This window comes from Triticum urartu, chromosome 2 (assembly GCF_003073215.2).
Source record: "Triticum urartu cultivar G1812 chromosome 2, Tu2.1, whole genome shotgun sequence".
Lineage (NCBI taxonomy): Eukaryota > Viridiplantae > Streptophyta > Magnoliopsida > Poales > Poaceae > Triticum > Triticum urartu.
In genome coordinates, this window is record NC_053023.1 from 708,431,742 (window position 1) to 708,458,024 (window position 26,283).

Sequence of the window (26,283 nt, forward strand, 5' to 3'; positions counted from 1 at the left end):
ACTTGACTCCCAAGCAAGGCTTACTTGACCCCTAAGCAAGCGACCATTATCTCTAATTAACCCTAAGACTAACGGGCTATACTGCCAGCCCAGGCCCATTTGACCCATTACGTACTCTAACATTACACCCCATCTGGACATGCAGCTTGTCCTCGAGCTGCAACCTAACCAACTTATAACCATGACTCGACGCAACACAAACCTAACACCTAAAAACAAGCCTTTTACATCTCGGCTTGTTTTATTACTCTCAACCTGAAATGGATTGGGACGCTTCCAGGGGGCCGCTGCAGCTTAAACCCTAGTTTATGCGTTGCTTCGTAAGGGGCTGATTTGGATCCATATGTTTCATGCTATGGTTAGGTTTACCTTAATACTTCTGTTGTAGTTGCGGATGCTTACAATGGGGGTTAATCATAAGTGGGATGCTTGTCCAAGTAAGGGCAGTACCCAAGCACCGGTCCACCCACATATCAAATTATCAAAGTACCGAACGCGAATACTATGAACGTGATGAAAACTAGCTTGACGATAATTCCCATGTGTCCTTGGGAGCGCTTTCTTCTATATAAGAGTTTGTCCAGGCTTATCCTTTGCTACAAAAAGGATTGGGCCACCTTGCTGCATTTTATTTACTTTTGTTACTTGTTGCTTGTTACAAATTATCTTATCACAAAACTATCTGTTACCTATAATTTCAGTGCTTGCAGAGAATACCTTGCTGAAAACCGCTTATCATTTCCTTCTGCTCCTTGTTGGGTTCGACACTCTTACTTATCGAAAGGACTACGATAGATCCCCTATACTTGTGGGTCATCAAGACTCTTTTCTGGCGCCGTTGCCGGGGTGTGAAGCGCCTTTGGTAGGTGGAATTTGGTAAGGAAAAATTTATATAGTGTGCTAAAATTTACTGTCACTTGTTACTATGGAAAGTAATCCTTTGATGGGCTTGTTCGGGGTATATTCACCTCGACCAGTAGAGCAAAGAGTTGCTCCTCAACCTACTCAACCTACTGAACCTACTGAAAATGAAAATGTCTACTTTGAAATTCCTTCGGGTATGATAAAAAAACTGCTAGCTAATCCTTTTGCAGGAGATGGAACATTACATCCTGATGAGCACCTAATATATGTGGATGAAGTTTGTGGATTATTTAAGCTTGCAGGTATGCCCGATGATGTTATCAAGAAGAAGGTCTTCCCTTTATCTTTGAAGGGAGATGCATTGACATGGTATAGGCTATGTGCTGATATGGGATCATGGAACTACAAACGATTGAAATTGGAATTTCATCAGAAGTTTTATCCTATGCATCTTGTTCATCATGATCGCAATTATTTACATATATAATTTTTGGCCTCGCGAAGGAGAAAGCATCGCTCAAGCTTGGGGGAGGCTTAAAGCAATGTTATATTCATGTCCCAATCATGAGCTCTCAAGAGAAATGATTATCCAAAAATTTTATGCTCGGCTTTCTGATAACAATCGCACCATGCTCGATACTTCTTGTGCTGGCTCTTTTATGATGAAGACTATTGAATTCAAATGGGTTTTATTGGAAAGAATTAAACGCAACTCTGAAGATTGGGATGTCGACGAAGGTAAGGAGTCAGGTATGACACCTAAGTTTGATTGTGTTAAATCTTTTATGGATACCAATGTTTTCCGTGAATTTAGCACTAAATATGGACTTGGCTCTGAGATAGTAGCTTCTTTCAGTGAATCTTTTGCTACTCATGTTGATCTCCCTAAGGAGAAGTGGTTTAAATATCATCCTCCCATACAAGTAAAAGTAGCTGCACCTATTAAACTTGAAGAAAAGATTATCACTTATAATGATCCTATTATTCCTATTGCTTATGTTGAGAAACCACCTTTTCCTGTTAGGATAAAAGATCATGCTAAAGCTTCAACTGTGGTTCATAAAAGCAATATTAGAACCTATACACCTCCTGAGCAAGTTAAAGTTGAACCTAATATTTCTATTGTTAAGGATCTCTTGGCTGATAATATTGATGGGCATGTTATTTATTTCTGTGATGAAACTGCTAGAATTGCTAAACCTTGTGCTAAAGATAAACATAGACCTGTGGTAGGCATGCCTGTTATTTCTGTTAAAATAGGAGATCATTGTTATCATGGCTTGTGTGATATGGATGCTAGTGCTAGTGCAATACCTATTGACTTATACAAAGAAATTATGCATGATATTGCACCTGCTGAGTTAGAAGATATTGATGCCACAATTAAACTTGCCAATAGAGATACTATTTCACCAATTGGGATTGTTAGAGATGTTGAAGTCTTGTGTGGGAAAACTAAATATCCTGCTGATTTTCTTGTTCTTGGTTCCCCACAAGATAGCTTTTGTCCCATTATATTTGGTAGACCCTTCTTAAACACTGTTAATGCTAGTATAGACTGCGAAAAGGATGTTGTTACTATTGGTCTAGGTGATATGTCTCATGAGTTCAACTTTTCTAAATTTCGTAGACAACACCGTGAAGAGGAATTGCCTAGTAAAGATGAAATTATTGGTCTTGCTTCTATTGCCGGACCTCCTAGTGATCCTTTAGAACAATATTTGCTAGACCATGAAAATGATATGTTTATGAATGAAAGAAGGGAAATAGATGAAGTGTTCTTTAAACAGGGACCTATTCTGAAACACAACTTGCATGTTGAAATCTTAGGGGATCCTCCTCCATCCAAGGGTGATCCCGTGTTTGAGCTTAAACCATTGCCTGATACTCTTAAATATGCTTATCTTGATGAAAATAAGATATATCCTATTATTATTAGTGCTAACCTTTCAGAGAAGGAGGAAGAAAAATTATTGAAAACTCTAAAGAAGCACCGTGCTGCTATTGGATATACTCTTGATGATCATAAGGGCATTAGTCCCACTCTATGTCAACACAAAATTAATTTGGAGAAAGATGCCAAACCAGTTATTGATCACTAATGATGGCTGAATCCTAAGATGAAAGAAGTGGTAAGAAAAGAAATACTAAAGCTCCTTGAGGCAGGTATAATTTATCCCGTTGCTGATAGTCAGTGGGTAAGTCCTGTCCATTTTGTTCCTAAGAAGGGAGGTATTACTGTCGTTCCTAATGATAAAGATGAATTGATTCCGCAAAGAATTATTACAGGTTATATGATGGTAATTGATTTCCGCAAATTAAATAAGGCTACTAAAAAAGATCATTACCCCTTACCTTTCATTGATCAAATGCTAGAAAGATTATCAAAACATACACATTTTTTCTTTCTAGATGGTTATTCTGGTTTCTCTCAAATACCTGTGTCAGCTGATGATCAATCAAAGACCACTTTTACTTACCCTTTCGGTAATTTTTCTTATAGACGTATGCCTTTTGGTTTATGTAATGCACCTGCTACCTTTCAAAGATGCATGATGGCTATATTCTCTGACTTTTGTGAAAAGATTTGTGAGGTTTTCATGGACGATTTCTCCATTTGTGGATCCTCTTTTGATGATTGCTTAAGCAACCTTGATCGAGTTCTGTAGAGATGTGAAGAAACTAACCTTGTCTTGAATTGGGAGAAGTGCCACTTTATGGTTAATGAAGGTATTGTCTTGGGGCATAAAATTTCTGAAAGGGGCATTGAAGTTGATAAAGCTAAAGTTGATGCTATTGAAAAGATGCCGTGTCCCAAGGACATCAAAGGTATAAGAAGTTTCCTTGGCCATGCCGGCTTTTATAGGAGGTTCATTAAGGACTTCTCAAAAATTTCTCGGCCTCTGACTAATTTATTACAATAAGATATAGCATTCGTCTTTGATGATAATTGTGTAGAAGCATTTGAAATACTTAAGAAAGCATTGATCTCTGCACCTATTGTTCAGCCACCTGATTGGAATTTACCTTTTGAAATTATGTGTGATGCTAGTAATTATGCTGTAGGTGCTGTTCTAGGGCAAAGAGTTGATAAGAAATTAAATTTTATTCAATATGCTAGTAAAACTCTAGACAATGCCCAGAGAAATTATGGTACTACTGAAAAAGAATTCTTAGCAGTTGTATTTGCTTGTGATAAGTTCAGACCTTATATTATGATTCTAAAGTAACTATTCACACGGATCATGCTGCTATTAAATATCTTATGGAGAAGAAAGATGCTAAACCTAGACTTATTAGATGGGTTCTCTTGCTACAAGAATTTGATTTGCATATCATCGATAGAAAGGGAGCTGAGAACCCCGTTGCAGATAACTTGTCTAGGTTAGAAAATGTTCTTGATGACCCACTACCTATTGATGATAGCTTTCCTGATGAACAATTAAATGTCATAAACGCTTCTCATACTGCTCCATGGTATGCTGATTATGCTAATTACATTGTTGCTAAATTTATACCACCTAGTTTCACATACCAGCAAAAGAAAAGTTTTTATATGATTTAAGACATTACTTTTGGGATGACCCACATCTCTATAAAGAAGGAGTAGATGGTGTTATTAGACGTTGTGTACCTGAGCATGAACAAGAACAGATCCTACGCAAGTGTCACTCCGAAGCTTATGGAGGACACCACGCTGAAGATAGAACTGCACATAAGGTATTGCAATCCGGTTTTTATTGGCCTACTCTCTTCAAGGATGCCCGTAAGTTTGTCTTATCTTGTGATGAATGCCAAAGAATTGGTAATATTAGTAGATGTCAAGAAATGCCTATGAATTATTCACTTGTTATTGAACCATTTGATGTTTGGGGCTTTGATTATATGGGACCTTTTCTTGCCTCTAATGGATATACACACATTTTAGTTGCTGTTGATTACGTTACTAAGTGGGTAGAAGCTATTCCAACTAGTAGTGCTGATCATAACACCTCTATTAAGATGCTCAAAGAAGTTATTTTCCGGAGGTTTGGGGTCCCTAGATATTTAATAACTGATGGTGGTTCACATTTTATTCATGGTGCTTTCCGTAAAATGCTTGCTAAGTATGATGTTAATCATAGAATTGCATCGCCTTATCACCCACAGTCTAGTGGTCAAGTAGAATTGAGTAATAGAGAACTCAAATTAATTTTGCAAAAGACTATTAATAGATCTAGAAAGAATTGGTCCAAGAAACTTGATGATGCATTATGGGCCTATAGAACTGCATATAAAAATCCTATGGGTATGTCTCCGTATAAAATGGTTTATGGAAAAGCATGTCACTTACCTCTTGAACTAGAACATAAGGCTTATTGGGCTATTAAAGAGCTCATTTATGATTTCAAACTTGCCAGTGAGAAGAGGTTATTTGACATTAGCTCACTTGATGAATGGAGAACCCAAGCCTATGAGAATGCCAAATTGTTTAAAGAAAAAGTTAAAAGATGGCATGACAAAAGGATACAAAAGCGTGAGTTTAATGTAGGTGATTATGTATTTCTATACAACTCTTGTTTAAGATTTTTTGCAGGAAAACTTCTCTCTAAATGGGAAGGTCCTTACGTTATCGAGGAGGTCTATCGTTCCGGTGCCATAAAAATCAACAACTTCGAAGGCATAAATCCGAAGGTGGTGAACGGTCAAAGAATCAAACATTATATGTCAGGTAATCCTATAAATTTTGAAACCAATGTTATTGAAACCGTAACCCTGGAGGAATACATAAGGGACACTTTCCGGAATGTTTCAGACTCCGAAAAGGAATAGGTATGTGGTACGATAAGTAAACCGACTCCAAAACAGTTCTAATGGCAATTTTTCTCCGTTTTGGAATATTTAGAAAAATAGAAAAATAAGAAGCAGTCCGGGAAGGAGACGAGGGCTCCACGAGGGTGGAGGGCGCACCCTACCCCCCTGGGCGCGCCCGCTGCCTCGTGGGCACCTCGTGCGCTCTCCGGACTCTGTTTTCTTGCACATTACGTATTTTGGTCGGTAAAAATTCATTATATAGTCTCCCAAAGGTTTTGACTCGTGTATCACGCAATTGTCCTCTATTCTTGTTTCGAGCTGTTTTCTATCAGGGTTGTCAAGGCCAGGCATCATGTCGCCCCCTCCTCCAACAATGGTGACAACGATGCTTGGTTAATGAAGATAGAGCTGAAGAGGGAAGAACCCGTGGAGATCAACAAGGATGAAGGGATCAAGAAGGCCACGGAGGACCAAGTTCCGGCAAAAAAAGACATCCTTCAACCTGATCACAATCTTCTTACCCCGACTGAGATCGAAGCTTTCAAGATTGTTGAGTTAGCTCGTATACAAAACAAGTATCTCACATGTGAAAATATTTTGTTAAAGGAGCATATAGTTGCACTCAAGGGCATTATCCGCAAGTTGGAGGATCTCTTACGCTCGATGTGCGACTACCCATCATCACCATCATCTTCTTCACCAACAAAGGAGACATAATCACATGGGTATGGGTACTCCCCTTGGCAACTGCCAAGCTTGGGGGAGGTGCCCCGGTATCGTATCACCATCACACTCCTACCTTTATCATTTTTCTCAGTTCGATCCTTTTAGTAATATCTTGATCTAGTAGAATAAAGTTTTTGGTGTGATCTAGTTGTGAGTTTTGCTTTATGACCCCTTTATGTAATTGAGTCCGTGAGCTATATAATAAAGATTAGTGTTGAGTCAAGGGCTTGATGATTTTGCTATGATCTTGATGGAATAAAATAAAAGAGAAGAAATAAAAAGAAACAAAGAGATCATATGGATCTTATGGAGAGTAATGAGCTCACATATAAAGAGTATGATGAATAAAAGTTGTTGAGAGTTAACAAACATAGTTTTGGCCATCGTTGCAATTAATAGGAAGTAATAAAGAAAGAGAGGTCTTCACATATAAATACACTATCTTGGACATCTTTTATGATTGTGAGCACTCATTAAAATATGACATGCTAAAGAGTTGACGTTGGATAAGGAAGACAATGTAATGGGTTATGTTTTCTTACATCTGAGATAAATTATATTGTCATGGATCATCCAACATGATTGAGCTTGCCTTTCCCCTCATGCTAGCCAAATTCTTTGCACCAAGTAGAGATACTACTTGTGCTTCCAAATATCCCCAAACCCAGTTTTGCCATGAGAGTCCACCATATCTACCTATGGATTGAGTAAGATCCTTCAAGTAAGTTGTCATCGGTGCAAGCAATAAAAATTGATCTCTAAATATGTATGATTGATTGGTGTGTAGGAAATAAGCTTTATACGATCACTACAAAAAATACACTTCCGTGATGATACGTGTTTGTCACAGTAGGTCGCTTTTTTTTGTCATGCATGTACATCCATGACAAATTTATGACAGAATCAAGATAGTCATACCTGTGCTGTCGTAGAAGTATTCCATGACATTACCAAAATTATCATCATGGAAGTGTCCACTTCCATGACGATAAATCGCGCATCATAGAAGTGCTTTCGTCAAGGGTGACCGACACGTGGAATCCACCGTAACGGAACGCCGTTAAGCTATCGGGTCGGGTTTTGGATCCGATAACCCGTTAACAACCCCGACCAATGGGGATTTTCCACGTGTAAAATCATCATTGGCTAGAGGAAACACGTGTTGGCTCATCGTCGGGACAGATGTCATCCACTCACTGGACAGAAGGCGCCTATGATACGTCGACACGTGGCACGACCCAACAAGTTTAAATGGGCTGGCCCAACTAAAGGCCCACAAGATTTTGCAGACCATAATGGGCTGGCCCAGCTAAAGGCCCACGAGATTTTGCGGACCATAATGGGCTGGCCCAGCTAAAGGCCCACAAGATTTCGCGGGCCATAATGGGCTGGCCTAGGTAAAGGCCCACAAGATTTTCGTGTGCCATAATAGGCCGGCCCAGGTAAAGGCCCACGGTGACTCTAGCCCATAATGAATAGTAATTTTCTTTATACCCATTAACGGCCCGTGATTTACATGGGCCGTTTCCAGCCCGTGTTAGCTTTCGGCCTATTGACGGCCCATACGTTCTTGGGCTCCTTTTCGGCCCTCGATTACTTCCGGCCCGTTACTGGCATGTTCCCCTAATGGGCCAAATTTGGCCCATGGCAAGAGTCGGCCCGTTACTGGTCTGTTCCACTAATGGGCCAAATTCGGCCCATGGCAAGAGTCGACCCGTTACTATCTTGTTACCCTAATGGGCCAAATTCGGCCCATGGCAAGAGTCGGCCCGTTTCTGGCCTGTTAACCTGTTGCGCTGTTTCCAGCCCGTCTTATATTCTGGCCCATTAACAACCCGTTATGACTGTGACAGAATTAAGCCTTTGCTATCCTACCGCCTGTTAATGGTCTGCTACCGTGCTGGGCCGATACCAATTACGCCCGATTATGGCCCATGTAGACCCATTTATCCGACGGCCCGAGGCCCATCGATTATAGGCCCATTTATCGACGACCCGTAGGAGACCCGTGGATCCTACGGCCCATATATGGCCCATGGTAGTTGCGGCCACTAGCAAACCAGGGAAAAAGAAGACTAGGAAATAAATAAGGCCGAAACTAATGTTAGGATATTAAGGCGATTGCACAGATTACATCCACTCGGCATCAAAGATCGCCACCAGTGCAAATATAGGGAACACCCTACACTATACAAAAATGGCTTGCTGTTTTCTTCAGGCGGTGGCTGCACGTTAAGAATAAATTTTGCATCGCACCAAAACAAATTACAACTATATAACAAAAGGAAGGTTGGCATAAAACTTAACAGTCTAGCAGATAAATGCACCACCAGAAGTTCAGAAGCTCAGTTCATTTGACCGGACTGTTACATTTTCATGCTGTATTGTCCGATGGAGCACCATAACCCTCGCCTTCATTTCCCCTAGGCTCCTGAACAACATAGCAAATGTCTGATAGTCTGGTTTCAAAAGCATGCATATCTTGACGACATTGAGCAATGTTTCTCCTTGTTTCACAAAGGGTCTCTGTTAGGGAATGGACTTGTGTCTGGAGCGCAGATACAACATTGCTTTGAGCTTGCATATCTTGATCATGAGGCAGTTTGGACGTATTGCCTTAACAACCAACCCAGTATTACACAGGAACGTGCTTTTGGCACTGTTAGTGGACACGTACTGACCCACTACAGCAAGAGCTGACATTGCGGTTATAGTTGCCTCGCCACCTTCAGAAGGTGGCGGTTCCACCATTTTTTCCATAGCTCGCTGAAAAGTTTAGGTTTTACATTAGTAGTACCAGAAAGAAGATATTAAGGAGGCAGCAAAACCAAACAAAATAGCTTTGGTCTATATACAGAACTTATTCCGGTGAACCCATGTAAAATATTAGTTGTATTTTATTGCAAAATACATAATAAAACCAGGTTCCAAACATATGACCATGTACAATCGCTAATGTATTGTCTATTTCTTCACATTGTATTGATGGCTAAGGATAAATAGACGAAGTTTATAATACGGTAAGCATAGTATGACGTCATTCATATCACAAAACAACTGAGAACAGACAAACAGGCAATTGTAACATTGTGTGGGCAAGTCCAGCACGGAACTAGATTACGGGTCAAGATCAAAGGAACATCACTCCTCTCTTTTAAACCTTGTAAGGTGCAATGATACGCTAAGACAATTGTGTATAAAATTGAAAAGAGTAATAGACATTGGCTGCAAACCATGCAGTTCAAGGCACAAGTCAGAGTAAGTAGTAGTTAAAAGGCATGAGGATTAAGGACTTACAACAACGGCTTTGACTGGTGTAGCCATGCCCTTCTTCTTGCTGGTGTGACAGTACTTGAAGATTTCCATAGCATTTGGTTCAGGTACTTTTTGGTCCTTGCGGGCTTTCCTCTACATTTGGAACAAGTCAATATAGATATGATAATATGGTACATCGAAAAGAGTGAAACATCAGCTAATTACAAGAGCCTCGCAGTGTGCAGTATAGCTACGAGATCCTGTCGTCTGTTGGAATTTCACTTTTGTATGGTTGGCCTTGTTCTTTGAACAGTTCACCTACAAGAAGATAGATTTGTGTGACAAATGCGTAAATAGGACTTCAACATGTGATCTAATGACATATATATAATGTACCTGATACTTCGGATCGGACCAGTGTTTAACGAGGCCTCTCCAGTCTTCATCAGATATATTTTCCACTGGAGATGTTTGGGAAAGTTCACTGTTAGCCTTGCCTTCAAAGTGAGTTTTCCTCAAGTTATACCGGTACTGTCGCAGAGCAGACTTGAAAACATGGGTGCAAGCTTGTCTGGTTGCATCATCTTGGCTATCCAACTTGAACCTCATCTGTTGAAAATCATGGGAGTCTCATTATCAGCAACCTAGAAAGTATTGGACAGAGCAAGACGATATTACTAGTTTCCATACATAACCATACTTACAGATAAATGGTCGAGGAAGATGTTGAACTGGGTTTCGTCTTTGTCATTCCTGTACTGAATCCATGTTGGGAGGATACGTACATGACACCTAACAGCAACCGCTGCCTCTGATACTAACTTGGCTGACTCTGTAGCATCACGTGGCCTTTTTAAACCTGCCTCAAAACGGATCTCCATTCTTCCTCCTCTAGATTTAGTTAACCTATCGAGCATTATCCCTGATGTTTGTTTCCTCTTGCGCCTAGGTGCTAGCCCAACAACAAACATAGGAAGTGTTAGTGTACATCAAACTGTGAGACTACATATAAAGAAGCATGCAACTGTAACTTGACTCCAGCAACTACCTTCTTGCTGTTGAAGCTCACAAGGTTCATCTGATATTGCCAACTCGTCTTGTGTCAAGAGTGCTTGGGAAGTAGTGTCAGGTGGCAAGGGAGCTTGGGAACGTGCTGCTAGCTCAGTTGACGCACGAGTACGTCGTGCAGCTATTAGTACTATGGTAGGTGTTGCAAGAACTAGGGCTGTCTCTGCTTGTTTGGTGGCAGCTATTTGTTTCTGTTTGTCTTTTTTTGCAACTCGTGTAGCATGGGATGCCGTGTTTGTAGAATTTTCTGCTGGACTCTGACCTTCTATTGCACCATCAGTACCAGCAGAATCTGCAGGATTCATCCGCTTCTCATTCCCTGCCATTCTGTGTTTCTTCCTCTTTCTCTGTGCCATGTTAAGTCAAGCCGACAAGAAAAATGAATAACAATTTAGTTCTTCAGAACAAATTGATGCGTGATGCAGACGAACTGAACTTTGATGTTAGACAACCACATGATAGGAGGATGTAATATGTATGAAAAATAGGATGGAAGAGATAACTAGAACTATGATGTGTAAACTAAGAAGAAGACATTTCACCAAACTAGAAGCAATGCAATGGAAGGTAGACACCATATGAAAGATGCTACAAATATCGCTCTGCCAAGTTAACAGTGTCTCATCATAAATGGCGTTTAAACAAATGTGAAGCAGTACAAGAAATAAATCATATGCAAGATGCAAACAACATCACACTACCATGTTAGAGGTCTCTCGTCATTAGTGCCATTGCATATTCACAGCATTGCATATTCACATCTTATGATGTGTAAACTAAGGAGAAGGCATTTCAACAAATTAGAAGCAATGAAAGCTAGATACCATATGAAAGATGCAACGAATATCACTCTACCAAGTTAAAACTGTCTCGTCATAAGTGCCATTTCAACAAATTAGTAATACAAGCTAGAAAAGAATGTGAGATGTAACCTATATCACACTCCGAAGTCAAACGTAACTTATGATAAGTGATTGTTGCAGGTTACACAACAGTAGTAATTTGATGTAAGAACATGGTGTGATAGACAGATATTGTATGTTCTAGAAACAGGAACATGTGTCTTATTCAAGTATAATGTGTAAAGTAAGCAGATGGAATTCAACAAAATTAGAAGCAATACAAGCTAGACATCACACATAACATGCAACCACATATAACAGTGCCAAGTTAGAGGGAGCACCGGTGATGCTGCACTAGGGGAGACATGCTCATCATAAACACAACTTTGTTGAGTTTCTATGCATGTGTTGTCTTGTAAATCATCTTGGGGGTGTGGAGGAGTAGAAAATGTAGAGGCCCTCCGTTCAGAAGGAGCACCTTTATCCGCTGCCTTGCTAACTTCCTTCCGCTTTATTGATTTTGAATTGTCAAGTAAAACCGACAAGAAAAAGCAATAAAATTCTCTCTTCAGAATTCATTCATGCATGATACCGATAATCACTACTTTGACGTAAGGCAAACACATGATACCAGGATGGAATATGTACGAAAAACAGGACCCCATGGCATGTTCACAACTGTTTGTGTAAACTAAGCAGAAACTATTCCAGCAAATAAGAAGCAATGCAAGCTAGACACCACATGAAAGATGCAACCAATATGACTCTGCCAAGTTAAAAGCGTCCCATCATAAATGGAATTTCAACAAATTAGAAGCAGCGCATGCTATAAATCATATGAAAGATGCAACTAATATCGCACTGCATATACTAAAGGTGTCTCGTCATGTTGATTGATGCAGGATACAAAAAAAGCAATAGTTTTATGTAAGGACATGCTTAATAGACAGATGTACTATGTACTAAATATAGGAAGGCATGTCACATTAATAGGTATAATGTATAAGCTAAGCAGACTAGCACATGCAGTTTAACCAGATTGGAAGAATTACAATCTAGACACCATATGCAACATGCAACCACATATCACGCTGCCAAGTTAGAGCAAGCACCTGCGATGCTAGTGTAGGGGAAATGCTGTAATCAACTACAGAGCTACGTTCACTATCTTCATCTAGCATTTCTGTTTCTTGAGAATCATGTCGGGAGGCTGACGCTGCATTCTTTAAATGAGGAGTAGTCCCCTTGCCTGCCTGCCTCGTCATAAGTGATTGATGAGGGATACACAAGAAAATTAGTTTGATGTAAGAACATGGTTAATACACAGATGTACTAGTATGTACCAAAAACAGAAAGGCATGTCATATTCAAAGGTATAATGTGTAAGCTAAGCAGATGCAATTTAACCAAATTGGAAGCAATACAGGCTAGACATCCGGCTGGAGTGGTGAGCATGATCATCTAGGACCTGAGAGCCTGGTGGGAGGCGGGCTGCTTCGCCACCATCGCAGCTTTTTAGTTGGCTTCCAGGTGATGCCTATCTTTGCTGGGCTTGTCACTGGCTCGGCCAGTGCCCTGACTAGCTATTTGTCTTCTGGTGATCACTGGATGGTGGTTCATGTAAAAAAAATATCTTCCCTTATCTTACCAACTTCGGCCTTTCGAATACAAGCTAGACACCATATGGAACATGCAACCACATATGACACTGCGAAGTTAAAGCAAGCACCTGGGATGGTGGTTCATTGCGAGCGAGGTCATCAACTCCAGAGCTACGTTCCCCGTCTCCATCTGCTGACACTACACCCTTTAAAGCGTTGAAACGTGTCTTGCCTAGCCGCACACCAAACTGGAGCGACTTCTCTCTTTTCTTTTTGGCTTCTCTCATGGCAGCAGAGTCTGAAATACCCTTGCATAAAAACACAACAGTGAGAGTAAGGGTGAAGTGTGTGCAGAACTAGTGCACTGTAAAAGTAGCAGATAGCAGGTGGCTGAAAAATAAATGACAGGAGACATATGATAGCTCTACAACATTGCATGGCAAACAAAATTAGATTCTACTCTGTATGATTTTGTAATATATGAGCACAGGAAATGCAGGTACTCCTCCAGCACACCACCACATGTGGTCATATCTAAGATAACAGTCGACTGAAAATAAATAGGTCCGTCGATTTTTTTAATGAATCGTCCAATCTATAAGGAACAGGCAGATGGCCTTCGTCTACCTCCCGCCAGTCACTATTGACGATCTTTCTCGAACCGCCAGCGACCACCGGCCCAGACCCCTGCCCCCACCGCCCCGCCCTCCCATCGACCTCACACCACCGCCGTGCTTGGCAGCGCCCCAGGCCATCCCTTTAATCCCGGCCGACCTCCAGATCGGGCGCCGGTAGCTCTAGGCCGCACACGCCCCTAAGATAAACACCAAGGCGCTGCTTCCCCGGCATAATAGGTGTACTAGCGCCTGTTACGCCGGGGAATGCTTCCGTTAATTGGGAATCAAGTGGCCAGAAATTGAAATTCAGGGGGGCGATGGACCTCTAGCTAAGGTGAAATAGTATATGAGGAGAAACCTTGTGCATCGCGAGTTACTAGGAACATCTAGTATCAAGAAGAAGCGGTCAACCAGTGTCTTCTGTGGGATGAATACCGTGCAAGCAAAGACGTAAGATTTGCATGAATAAGGGAAGAGGAGTGCCTTTTTCGGTTGCCGGTGTGGTCACCTCCACAAGTCGCGCTGATTTTCTTCTTTTTACCGGGGAAACCGATGTTCTGGAGGGTGCAGGCTTGGACGAACCCATGGCCAAATTGTTGACTGTGTTGCCATGGCCGTATGTCGGCGGAGGGGAAGCAGATCCGAGGCGACGAAGGACGGCGTAGCAGGAACAGCTCCGGTGCGGTGGAGTGTGGCGAAGTTGGAGCGGCAACGGTGAGGCGCAGGACGGCGTGGTTGAACTGGCTCGGGTACGGACGGCTCGGCCTCGGCTTCAACTACTAGCCGTGGAGGGCGTTACGGTTGAGGTTGCGGTGGACGACGACGTCGGGGTATCGGCTCCGGCGTGATGGAGGAGGGCGGCGGTTGATGGGTGGGATGGGGTGGCAGACGGAGGACACTGGGGTTTCGCGGCTGGTGGAGAGGTAGTTTTGGCGCCCACGGAGTATGAATGGGGAATCGGACGGGTGGGGGGGGACCATGTTTCGGTCTGGGACACGCTTGTTTTTGGATTTTTTGAACAGAAATGGGACGCGCTTGTTTGAAATTTGGGGAAAGTACAAACTTTGCCCCCTCTTAAATTTCAGACCTACTGCGGGTCGGGGGTAGGATGGTAATCCCAGGTGTCCCAAATAGTGGGCGGGAGCGATTTCGGCCACGCGCATGTGTGCTTAGGCGGCCATTGTGTATGAATGTTTTTCGGATGCGGTTGCGTGGCATCTAGATGAAGCTACAAACCTACCCCGGTTTAGACCTTTGGACGTCGGGCCGGTAGGTTTCACGGGTCGGAGTTATTAGAAAAGTAATTTCCTTGTACTACCAAACATTGGTCTCACGTAGTTTCGGGCGAGTAGAGGCTCTTTTGGCGCTTCGTTCGAAATTTTGAAACACAAGCATTCACGTTTAGAGTACTCTTGAACTTTGAGGATTGACCTAAATATACATGTAACATCCCAAATTTTCAATTTGGAATGTTATACATTAGATCATCATGCATATCATATTTTATTTTGCATTTTGGTTGATCCTAGAAATTCTACGCAACTCAATGACCCACGGAGAGAGTTGGGGATTTCGTTATTTTCATATTTGAGTTCTCTCAAATTTTGAGAATAGGATCATTTGATTTTATTTATTTTATCATCAATTATTTCTATTACAAAAATATGAGAGAGGGAATAAAATGACTTTCCCAAAATAAAGAAATATTGAGGATTTAATAATAAAATCAAATAAGATTTTATTTCGGAGTTTTTCGGTGTTTTATTTGAATTTATGAAAATGTGCGTTTTTCAAAATTGCATTTAGGTCCCAAATAAATGTTCACCTTGTGCGGCTTGATTTTAGAAGCCCGTGAAAATTTATTTCGGAATTTTTGGAGTCTGTTTAGTATTTCTTTTTATTTTTTTTCTTCTGAGTGGAATAATAAAAAAAAGAAAAAAAATGTACAAACCAACCTAGGGGCCGTTTCCGACCCGGACTCCCGGCCCACTAGGCTTTATAAGCGGGGGAGGGAGCCAGCCGAGCCAGCCACCCGCGCCCCGGGGAGCCAGCCGAGCCTAGCCACCCGCGCCCCCAAACCCTAGCCCGCGCCCCGCCCTAGCCGCTGCCGCCGCCGCCGTCCGCCGCCGCCGCTGGATCCCGCCGCCGAGGTTCGCCGCCGCCTCGACTTCTGTGCCATCGTTAAAAAAAAGAAAAAAAAGATCGGCGTTCGTCGTTTTTCTTTTTCTCGGATTAAATCCGCGATTTTTCTGATCGCGATTTCTGATCCGATTTTCGTTTTAGTATAACTTTTCGCTCGTTTATCGGAATCAGGCGATTCAAGCGCGTAGAGTTTCGTCTCGAAACCCTCTATCCGAATAACCAACTTAAATAAGTTTTTGCTACTGTAAAATTTGCCTTAGATCCAGATTACTAGAACGAAGTTGTTTTCTTTCGCCGTTTGATTTTTGTTGATTCGTTCGATTTGATTCTTTTTGCCAACCGGAGTTCTTAAGATGAACCTTCTGGTTAGATCTCTTATTTGAGTTTTACCTGTGCATTTAGATGAGTACTTATTGTATGCTTGTTTGTTTGTTTGTTTGCGATAGAGTACCCGGAGTGCGCCGCTTGTTACTTCGAATCGTTAGGTTTCGCGGATCATCAGCAAGGCAAGTAACACTTTGATCATACCTTTTCTACTACCCAATTTTATTGCATTAGATCAATCCTCACACATTGCATGATTAGGATCTAATTAAATTGTGGGATGGGAAGTAGATGAGGTAGTACCTATTACCTGTTATTATCAAACCTTTGGGAGTTACTTCTACGTTTGCTTATTATGCCATGCTAAGCTAGTAGACGTGGATTGGGTGAGTGATATCCATGACAGATGTGAGATTGTTAATTAATGGTTTATCTAAGGTGGCAACTTAAACACACATCTGGGTGGATTGAGGCACTTGGGTATTCCAGGACTTGCCTGTTTTCTTTTGGACCGCCACCCAGGCTCAAAGGGATCATGAGACTATTCATACTAGAAACTTCTGTGTGCAGCCACAAGCTATTATGGGCTCTAGCATAGTTGACTAAGTCGTGCGAACTCTTACAGTGGTAGACTAGCAGATGTAGGGGATGTAGGTGGTATGGTCTACCCGATCGTAAGGTGCTAGCGCTTCTGAAAGACTATGTCTCGGTCATCCGTCTTCTCAAACACCATGTAGTGCGAGAAACCAAATGGAGGCGATCGAGTCTTGTGGGGAAAAGTGCGCAAACCTCTGCAGAGTGTAATAAACTAATCATGGTTAGCCGTGTCCCCGGTTATGGACATCTTGAGTATCTAGTACTTGGATTATCATGTGAATCTCAACATGTTACTCTAAAATTAATTTTGTTGGGTTATGTTTAATGATGATGCTTAATTGGGATTGAGAATGCTGTCAACCATTCTCAATGTTTAACAACCACCATGATAGTTAAATAAATTTATTCCTTTGAAGTAGGGAAAAATTGGCTTTATGCAAAACTGTAACCATAGAGCTTTCCACCAGCCAAATATGCATATAGTATAGCTGTTTCATTCCATTACTCTCTATGTGTTACCTTGCCAGCATATTCCATGTGCTGACCCGTTTTCGGGCTGCAACGTTAATGTTGCAGACTTTTCAGACGATGATTAAGGAGTTTTTAGGTCGTGGTTCTATACTCAGTGATGCCGTTGGAGTTGATGGACTCACTTATCTTCCAAGCCTTCCGCTGTTATCGTTATTAGATGGCCTTAAGCCATATTTATTGTAATAAGTTCTCTTTTGAGACACTCGATGTAATAAGTGTGTGATTGCTACTCTGCTATAAATCCTCCGAGTACTATGTGGTGTCAACATTACTGATCCAGGGATGACACCGGAGCACAGAGATCAGACTGTTTGAGGTCTGGTCGCTACAGAGATGGTATTAGAGCACACGCTGACTGTAGGACACGACCACTAAGTTAGAGACCTAGATCACTATTCACTCTCTTCTCTTCCGACCTCTCATCTTTTCTACTCTTTAGGATGGCGGATGCAAGGAACAAGTTCACACAACCGGATGAAGATACACTCTTTGGACGACAGTTGAAGGAAGTCACTAGATACCTGAATATCGGAGTACCAAGCTTCACGGGAACCTACAATGCCACTTTACCCGAAGAAGAGCGCTGGATGATTCAAGTTCAAGTTCCAGGAAGGACGTTCATGCCAGTCACTGAGCCCATAGAGTTTTCTTTTGATGCACCAACTTGGAATCTAGGAAAGAGCATGGCAGCTCACATCGCCATGGGACGCATTGGAGAAGTTTACCGCAAGGATCTCAAGGATACTATCTACCAGATTTGTGGGCACCAAGATGAACACTGGGAGATGATCAACACCAGGAAGGATAGATCAATTGCATCTTTTATCCAGGAGTTAAACCAGCACATTCGACGACAGAAGAACCAGATGTGCGCCGACATGATAGATCTGAAGAAGGCTAAGACTAGAATCAAGGAATTGGAGGAAGAACTCAAGGCTACGCGTGAAGATTATGAAGAGGAAATTGAAGTATTGGTGGATAAGAATGCCGACCTAACTATGAAGCTAGCAGTATTTATGGGAGGCCCTACGCCAGTAGATGAAGACGAAGAACCCCAGGAAATTAGCCCGGAAGACTACATCATCATCGATGCCACCGACTCGGAAGCAGATAGTAGCGATGATGAGTATGTTGATGAAGCTAGAGCAGATATCATGGAGTCTGCAACCGAAGAATATTTCTAGTAGACCACCTCATTAGTAGTAGTAGTCCACCATGTAAATATAGTAGTCTGAGCACTTTTGCGATAGATAGATCGATTTTATGCCTTTGTTTGATTGATTGAAGTGAATTGTTTGCTTTTGCCTCATGTGCATATGGGTAGTGTTTTCTCTTTAGACCCCCTCTATTCTTATATCTCATCTTTTCTAAACCCTCAGATGCCTCCGAGACGTGACCCCGGATTTGCCTTTCCACCGGAGCTCACCCAGTTGATCCAGCAGCAGAACACATTGATGCAGTTGCTAGTCCAGAATCAGAATCAGGGGAACAACAACAACAACCCACCACCACCACCACCTATTGACCACTTAGCCCGTTTTCTTAGGCTGAATCCGCCGGTGTTTTCCAGTAGCACCGAGCAGATAGTAGCAGATGATTGGCTCCGCAAGACAGCTAGGGAGTTGACCACAGCAGGATGCACAGATGCGGAGAAGGTGAAGTTTTCCGCACATCAGTTAGAAGGACCCGCAGCATCATGGTGGGAGAATTTCACAGCCACTTTCCCAGTCGGCACTGTCACATGGGACCAGTTTCAGCAGGCTTTTCGTACTGCACATGTTTCAGCAGGAGCTATGGCCATGAAGAAGCGTGAGTTTCGCAACTTGCGCCAAGGAGGACGGACAGTTGGCCAGTATGTGGAGGAATTTAGTAAGTTAGCACGTTATGCCCCAGATGACGTTGCTACGGATGCAGCTAAGCAGGAGAAGTATCTGGAAGGACTGAATGATGAGTTGAGCATGCAGTTGATGGTAGCAACCTTCAACAACTACCAGGAGTTGGTAGATTGTGCTCTTATGATTGAAGGGAAGCAACAGCAGATTGAGAACCGCAAGAGGAAGTATGGACAAGGAAAGAACAATTCAGGAGCTCAGCAGAAGCCACGTTTTACCCCTAGACCGGGAGGACATTTTCAGCATACCCATGGAGGAGGTAGCTCGCACAATCACAATGGCACCAAGAATGGTAATGGCAATGGAGGAAGCAACGGCCAGAACCACACCAACCCCTCAACCCCAGCCAAGAAGGACCTGAGCCAAGTCACTTGTTTTAAGTGTCAGAAGACCGGACATTATGCCAATGAATGTCCTGAAGGCCAAAATGGCAATGGAAGTTCTGGGAAGAAGCCGAACCCTTTCAACATGGGACAGGTGAACCACGTTAGCGTGGAGGAGGTTGAAGCTCAGCCCGATGCAGTAATAGGTAAGTTTTTGGTTAAGTCATTTACTGCACTCGTTCTTTTTGATACTGGTGCATCGCATTCATACATCTCAAGGGGATTTGTGGATAAGTATAACCTACCAACCCAAGCCCTTAGGTCACCCATGTTAGTAACCTCGCCCGGAGCAGAGTATGTGGCTAATCTATGGTGTGATCGGTTACCATTAAGGATTGGTAACTATGTTTTTCCCTCAGACCTAATAGTATTGGAATCTCAAGGATTGGATGTGATATTAGGCATGGATTTGTTATCAAAGTATGAAGGGAATATTGAATGTGCTAGTAAGTCAATTTTGCTTACCACCCCAGAAGGGAGAAGGATCAAGTATGTATCCCGGCATGTGCCAAAGAGGACTCAAGTAAATTGCCTAATAGGAGTTGTGCAGGAGGAAGTACCAGTGGTAAGGGATTTCCCTGATGTATTTCCAGAGGAGTTGCCAGGCATGCCACCGTATAGAGATATTGAGTTTTTGATTGAGCTATTGCCAGGCACAGGGCCAATATCAAAAAGACCATATAGGATGCCAGCAAAGGATTTGGTGGAAATTAAGAAGCAGATTAAGGAGTTACTGGATAAGGGATATATTCGCCCAAGTTCTTCACCTTGGGGATCGCCAGTACTACTAGTGGAGAAGAAGGATGGATCGCTAAGGATGGTTGTTGATTATCGAGGATTGAATGAAGTAACGATCAAGAACAAGTACCCACTACCAATGATCAACGATCTGTTTGATCGATTGCAAGGAGCTAAGGTATTTTCCAAGATCGATCTGCGATCAGGATACCACCAGTTGAAGATTCGAGAACATGATATTCCTAAGACAGCTTTTACCACCAGGTATGGGCTGTACGAGTATACCGTTATGTCATTTGGTCTGACTAACGCACCTGCCTATTTTATGAACATGATGAACAAAGTGTTTATGGAGTTCTTGGATAAGTCATAGTGTTCATTGATGATATCCTGGTTTATTCGAAGAATGAAGAGGAACATAAGGAGCATTTGCGTTTGGTACTTGGAAAGCTCAGAGAACATCAATTATATGCCAAATTCAGCAAATGTGAGTTTTGGTTGAAGGAAGTAGGATTCCTCGGACACGTTATATTTGGAGAAGGTATATCAGTAGATCCTGCTAAAGTTGAAACCTTGACCAAGTGGGAAGCCCCAACAACAGTTGGAGAGATCCGGAGTTTTCTTGGACTCGCAGGATACTACCAGAGATTTATTGAGAATTTCTCAAAGATTGCGAAGCCTATGACTGAGTTGTTAAAGAAGGATACCAAGTTCATATGGATAGAGGAATGTGAGGCTAGTTTCCAGGAGTTGAAGAAATGCTTGGTTACCTCACCAGTGTTGATTTTGCCAGACCAGACCAAGGATTATGAGGTGTATTGCGACGCTTCACGTCGAGGACTTGGAGCAGTGCTTATGCAGGAAGGGAGAGTTGTTTCATATGCCTCAAGACAACTGAAGCCTCATGAGTTGAATTATGCCACGCATGATTTGGACTTAGCAGCCGTAGTGCATGCATTGAAGACATGGAGACATTTCCTCATCGGAAACCATTGTGAGGTGTACACGGATCATAAGAGTTTGAAGTACATTTTCACACAGAAGGAGTTGAATCTCAGACAAAGGAGATGGTTGGAGCTTATCAAGGATTACGATATGAAATTGCATTATCACCCCGGAAAGGCTAATGTAGTAGCTGACGCATTAAGCCGTAAGAGCCATGTCAATACATTAATGACGGGAGAAATACCCAAGGAGTTAGCAGTAAATCTTCGTGAACTATGTTTGGAAATAGTTCCGAGAGGCTATGTAGCAGCATTGGAGATTCAGTCAACCTTGATGGATAAAATCAGGGAAGCTCAGAAGGTTGACAAAGAGATTGCCGCTATAAAGGAGAAACTGAGCAAAGGAAAAGCTAAAGGATTTAGTGAGGATGAGCACGACACCCTATGGTTTGAAGACCGTGTTTACGTGCCCAATGACCCGGAGATCAGGAAGTTGATTTTGCAAGAGGCACACGACTCACCATATTCAATTCACCCAGGAAATACCAAGATGTATTTGGATTTGAAGGATATTTTCTGGTGGACCGGAATGAAGAAGGATATTGCGGAGTATGTAGCAGTTTGTGATGTATGTCAGAGAGTAAAGGCAGAGCATCAGAAGCTAGCAGGATTGTTACAACCATTGCCGATACCCGAATGGAAGTGGGATAAGCTAGGCATGGATTTTATCACGGGATTACCCAGGACTCGTTCAGGTTATGACTCGATTTGGGTTGTAGTTGATCGATTGACGAAGGTAGCTCATTTTATCCTAGTAAAGACCACTTATACCAGTGCTAAGTTGGCAAAGATATACATGACCAGGATCGTATGTCTGCATGGAGTTCCAAGGAGTATCGTATCAGATAGAGGAACCCAGTTTACCTCAAAGTTCTGGAAGCAGTTGCAAACTTTGGGTACCAGGCTAGAATTCAGTACATCTTTTCATCCACAGACAGATGGACAGACCGAGAGAGTCAATCAGATTTTGGAGGATATGCTGAGAGCTTGTGCGCTAGATTACGGATCTAGTTGGGACGATAATTTGCCATATGCAGAGTTCTCTTACAACAACAGTTACCAAACCAGTTTAAAGATGGCCCCTTTCGAAGCCTTGTACGGAAGGAGGTGCAGGACACCGTTGTCATGGGACGAAGTTGGAGACCGCCAGTTGTTTGGACCTGACTTGATTAAAGAGTCTGAACAGAAGGTGAAGTTGATTTGCGATAGGCTCAAGGTAGCCCAGTCCAGACAGAAGAGTTATGCAGATTCTAAATGAAAGGAGACAATTTACGAAGTCGTAGATAGAGCTTATCTTCGAGTATCTCCACTTCGGGGAACAAAGCGTTTTGGAGTAAAAGGTAAGTTAGCACCACGATTTGTAGGACCATATCGAGTTTTGGAGCGTATGGGAGAAGTGGCCTACAAGTTGGAATTGCCCGAAGGATTGTCAGGAGTTCATGATGTGTTCCACGTTTCTCAGTTAAAGAAATGTCACGCGGAGATGGCTGAAATACCGTTGAGAGACACAGTCCCATTGGAAACTATTTAGTTGGATAACGATTTGACCTATGAGGAGAAACCAGTTAAGATCCTCGAGTTTGCCAGCCGAGTTACCCGCAGCAAGGTTATCAAGTTTTGCAAAGTTCAGTGGAGCCACCACACGAAGGATGAAGCCACCTGGGAGCGAGAGGAAGATTTACTCAAGGACCACCCTCACCTATTTTCTAGCCAACCCGAATCTCGAGGGCGAGATTCATCTTAAGGGGGGTAGGTTTATAACATCCCAAATTTTCAATTTGGAATGTTATACATTAGATCATCATGCATATCATATTTTATTTTGCATTTTGGTTGATCCTAGAAATTCTACGCAACTCAATGACCCACGGAGAGAGTTGGGGATTTCGTTATTTTCATATTTGAGTTCTCTCAAATTTTGAGAATAGGATCATTTGATTTTATTTATTTTATCATCAATTATTTCTATTACAAAAATATGAGAGAGGGAATAAAATGACTTTCCCAAAATAAAGAAATATTGAGGATTTAATAATAAAATCAAATAAGATTTTATTTCGGAGTTTTTCGGTGTTTTATTTGAATTTAGGAAAAATGTGCGTTTTTCAAAATTGCATTTAGGTCCCAAATAAATGTTCACCTTGTGCGGCTTGATTTTAGAAGCCCGTGAAAATTTATTTCGGAATTTTTGGAGTCCGTTTAATATTTCTTTTTATTTTTTTTCTTTCGAGTGGAATAATAAAAAAAAGAAAAAAAAGTACGAACCGACCTAGGGGCCGTGTTCGACCCGGACTCCCGGCCCACTAGGCTTTATAAGCCGGGGGGGGGGGAGCCAGCCGAGCCCAGCCACCCGCGCCCCCAAACCCTAGCCCGCGCCCCGCCCTAGCCGCTGCCGCCGCCGTCGTCCGCCGCCACTGCCGCCGCCGAGGTTCGCCGCCTCCTCGACTTCCGTGCCGTCGTTAAAAAAAAGAAAAAAAAAGATCGGCGTTCGCCGTTTTTCTTTTTCTCGGATTAAATCCGCGATTTTTCTGATCGCGATTTCTGATCCGATTTTTGTTTTAGTATAACTTTTCGCTCGTTTATCGGAATCAGGCGATTCAAGCGCCTAGAGTTTTGTCTCAAAACCCTCTATCCGAATAACCAACTTAAACAAGTTTTTGCTACTGTAAAATTTGCCTTAGATCCAGATTACTAGAACGAAGTTGTTTTCTTTTGCTGTTTGATTTTCGTTGCTTCGTTCGATTTGATTTTTTTTGCCAACCGGAGTTCTTAAGATGAACCTTCTGGTTAGATCTCTTATTTGAGTTTTACCTGTGCATTTAGATGAGTACTTATTGTATGCTTGTTTGTTTGTTTGCGATAGAGTACCTGGAGTGCGCCGCTTGTTACTTCGAATCGTTAGGTTTCACGGATCATCAGCAAGGCAAGTAACACTTTGATCATACCTTTTCTACTACCCAGTTTTATTGCATTAGATCAATCCTCACTTATCCATGTGCTGACCCGTTTTCGGGCTGCAACATTAATGTTGTAGACTTTTCAGACGATGATTAAGGAGTTTTTAGGTCGTGGTTCTATACTCAGTGATGCCGTTGGAGTTGATGGACTCACTTATCTTCCAAGCCTTCCGCTGTTATCGTTATTAGATGGCCTTAAGCCATATTTATTGTAATAAGTTCTCTTTTGAGACACTCGATGTAATAAGTGTGTGATTGCTACTCTGCTATAAATCCTCCGAGTACTGTGTGGTGTCAGCATTACTGATCCAAGGATGACACCGGAGCACAGAGATCAGACTGTTTGAGGTCTGGTCGCTACAATACAACGTTATATTTGACCTTGTATGTTTGAAAACCTCATTAAATTATCCGCTTCTTTTTGAAATTTTGACACTTGAAAATCCTATAACTACGATTATTTTGGAATGGCGGAGCTAAATTTGAATCTATTTTGTACACGACTACATATGCTATTATGTACAAAATCAGAGCAAAGATTGGTGCCCCCATAATTTAGGTATTGTTTACAAATGCCATGATATCAAATTCAAATAATTGAATGGACTTCATGTTGAATTCGATTTTTTTAAACCACCTTAAGTTGAATTCAAATGTATGCTAGTTCATAGGTAGTAGCTATTTATAATGTCCATTGTGTAACTTTCGTATGTATAATGTGCTTTACACACACAACATGAACTATACTCATGTTTATATTCGATTGCTAAAGCGATGCATTGTCTGGAGTTCAAAATACTAACTATGTGGATCAATTGTGTCGAATAATAACATAGACATGCTCAAATTCGATAGAATCTAGATGTCTGATGGATCAATGACCGCTCCTTATGCGAATTGCAAATATCATGATCCCATCCTAATATTTGGATACAATTTATATCTTTAATCAATGTGTAGAGCAGTCTTTTACGTGTAGTTTCACTCTCCATCGGTGGTCTCTCACACATGCTCACACACTCTCTCCTGAGGTGTCTTTCTCGCACACATGCTCTAGATATAACCCTCCCTCCCTCTAGTAACCATTTACAACTGTTTTCACTAACCTTTATCACAAGCACTCTTCCTCTCGCAAACATACACACGCACAATCCTCATCGACCCTTTCTATATACATGGACCTTCCTACGTGTCTCATGTACGCACATTATCTTTACGCCTGTCTCTCACACATTGTCTCACACCTCTCTTCCTAATCGACGAGTATGATTCTAGCAGAGCATTCTGTAGGATGCCCCTTAAAGTTAGGTTGGATGAATAGTAATATCAAAGATAAAGGGGTTACCTTAGTCCGAGAACCTAGGGTTACAAATCCTAGCCGGCTTTGTCAGTGGACACAGAGTCCTTCACAATCCTGCTATCTTTGTCTTGTACGACTAGTCATCCATGGGTCTTCCTAAATGCATCACGGGCCGACCAATGTGGCGCAGGACGGAACAGAACGAAGGGCCTCACCTCGACCCACCGGACCTCACGCGGTGACACACCCTCTGCCCCCACGTCTCATTATCTTCTCACACCCACACATACCAACATAAACACCACACACAGAAAATTTCTCCTGGTGCCTCTATTCCCTCCCCCCTTGCATATACACACTCAAGGGAATGGAATCTCTTGTCGTGATGTCATATTCGTCTCTCTCTCTAGACCACTCTCATTTCTCGTGCTATCTCTCCCACGCCCCCCCGTCGACCCCTCTATCCATGCCTCTCTCGAATACGTAATACACACACATACCTCTCTAGGCCCCGCCAAATGCACCAACTACACATTCACACATGTTACATCACGTACCCCATTGATCTAAAAAGCCCTCTCTTCACGTTTATTTCGCATACAACATTCCTTTTGAATAAAGTGTGGCCAAAAAATTATTTTAGAGTTT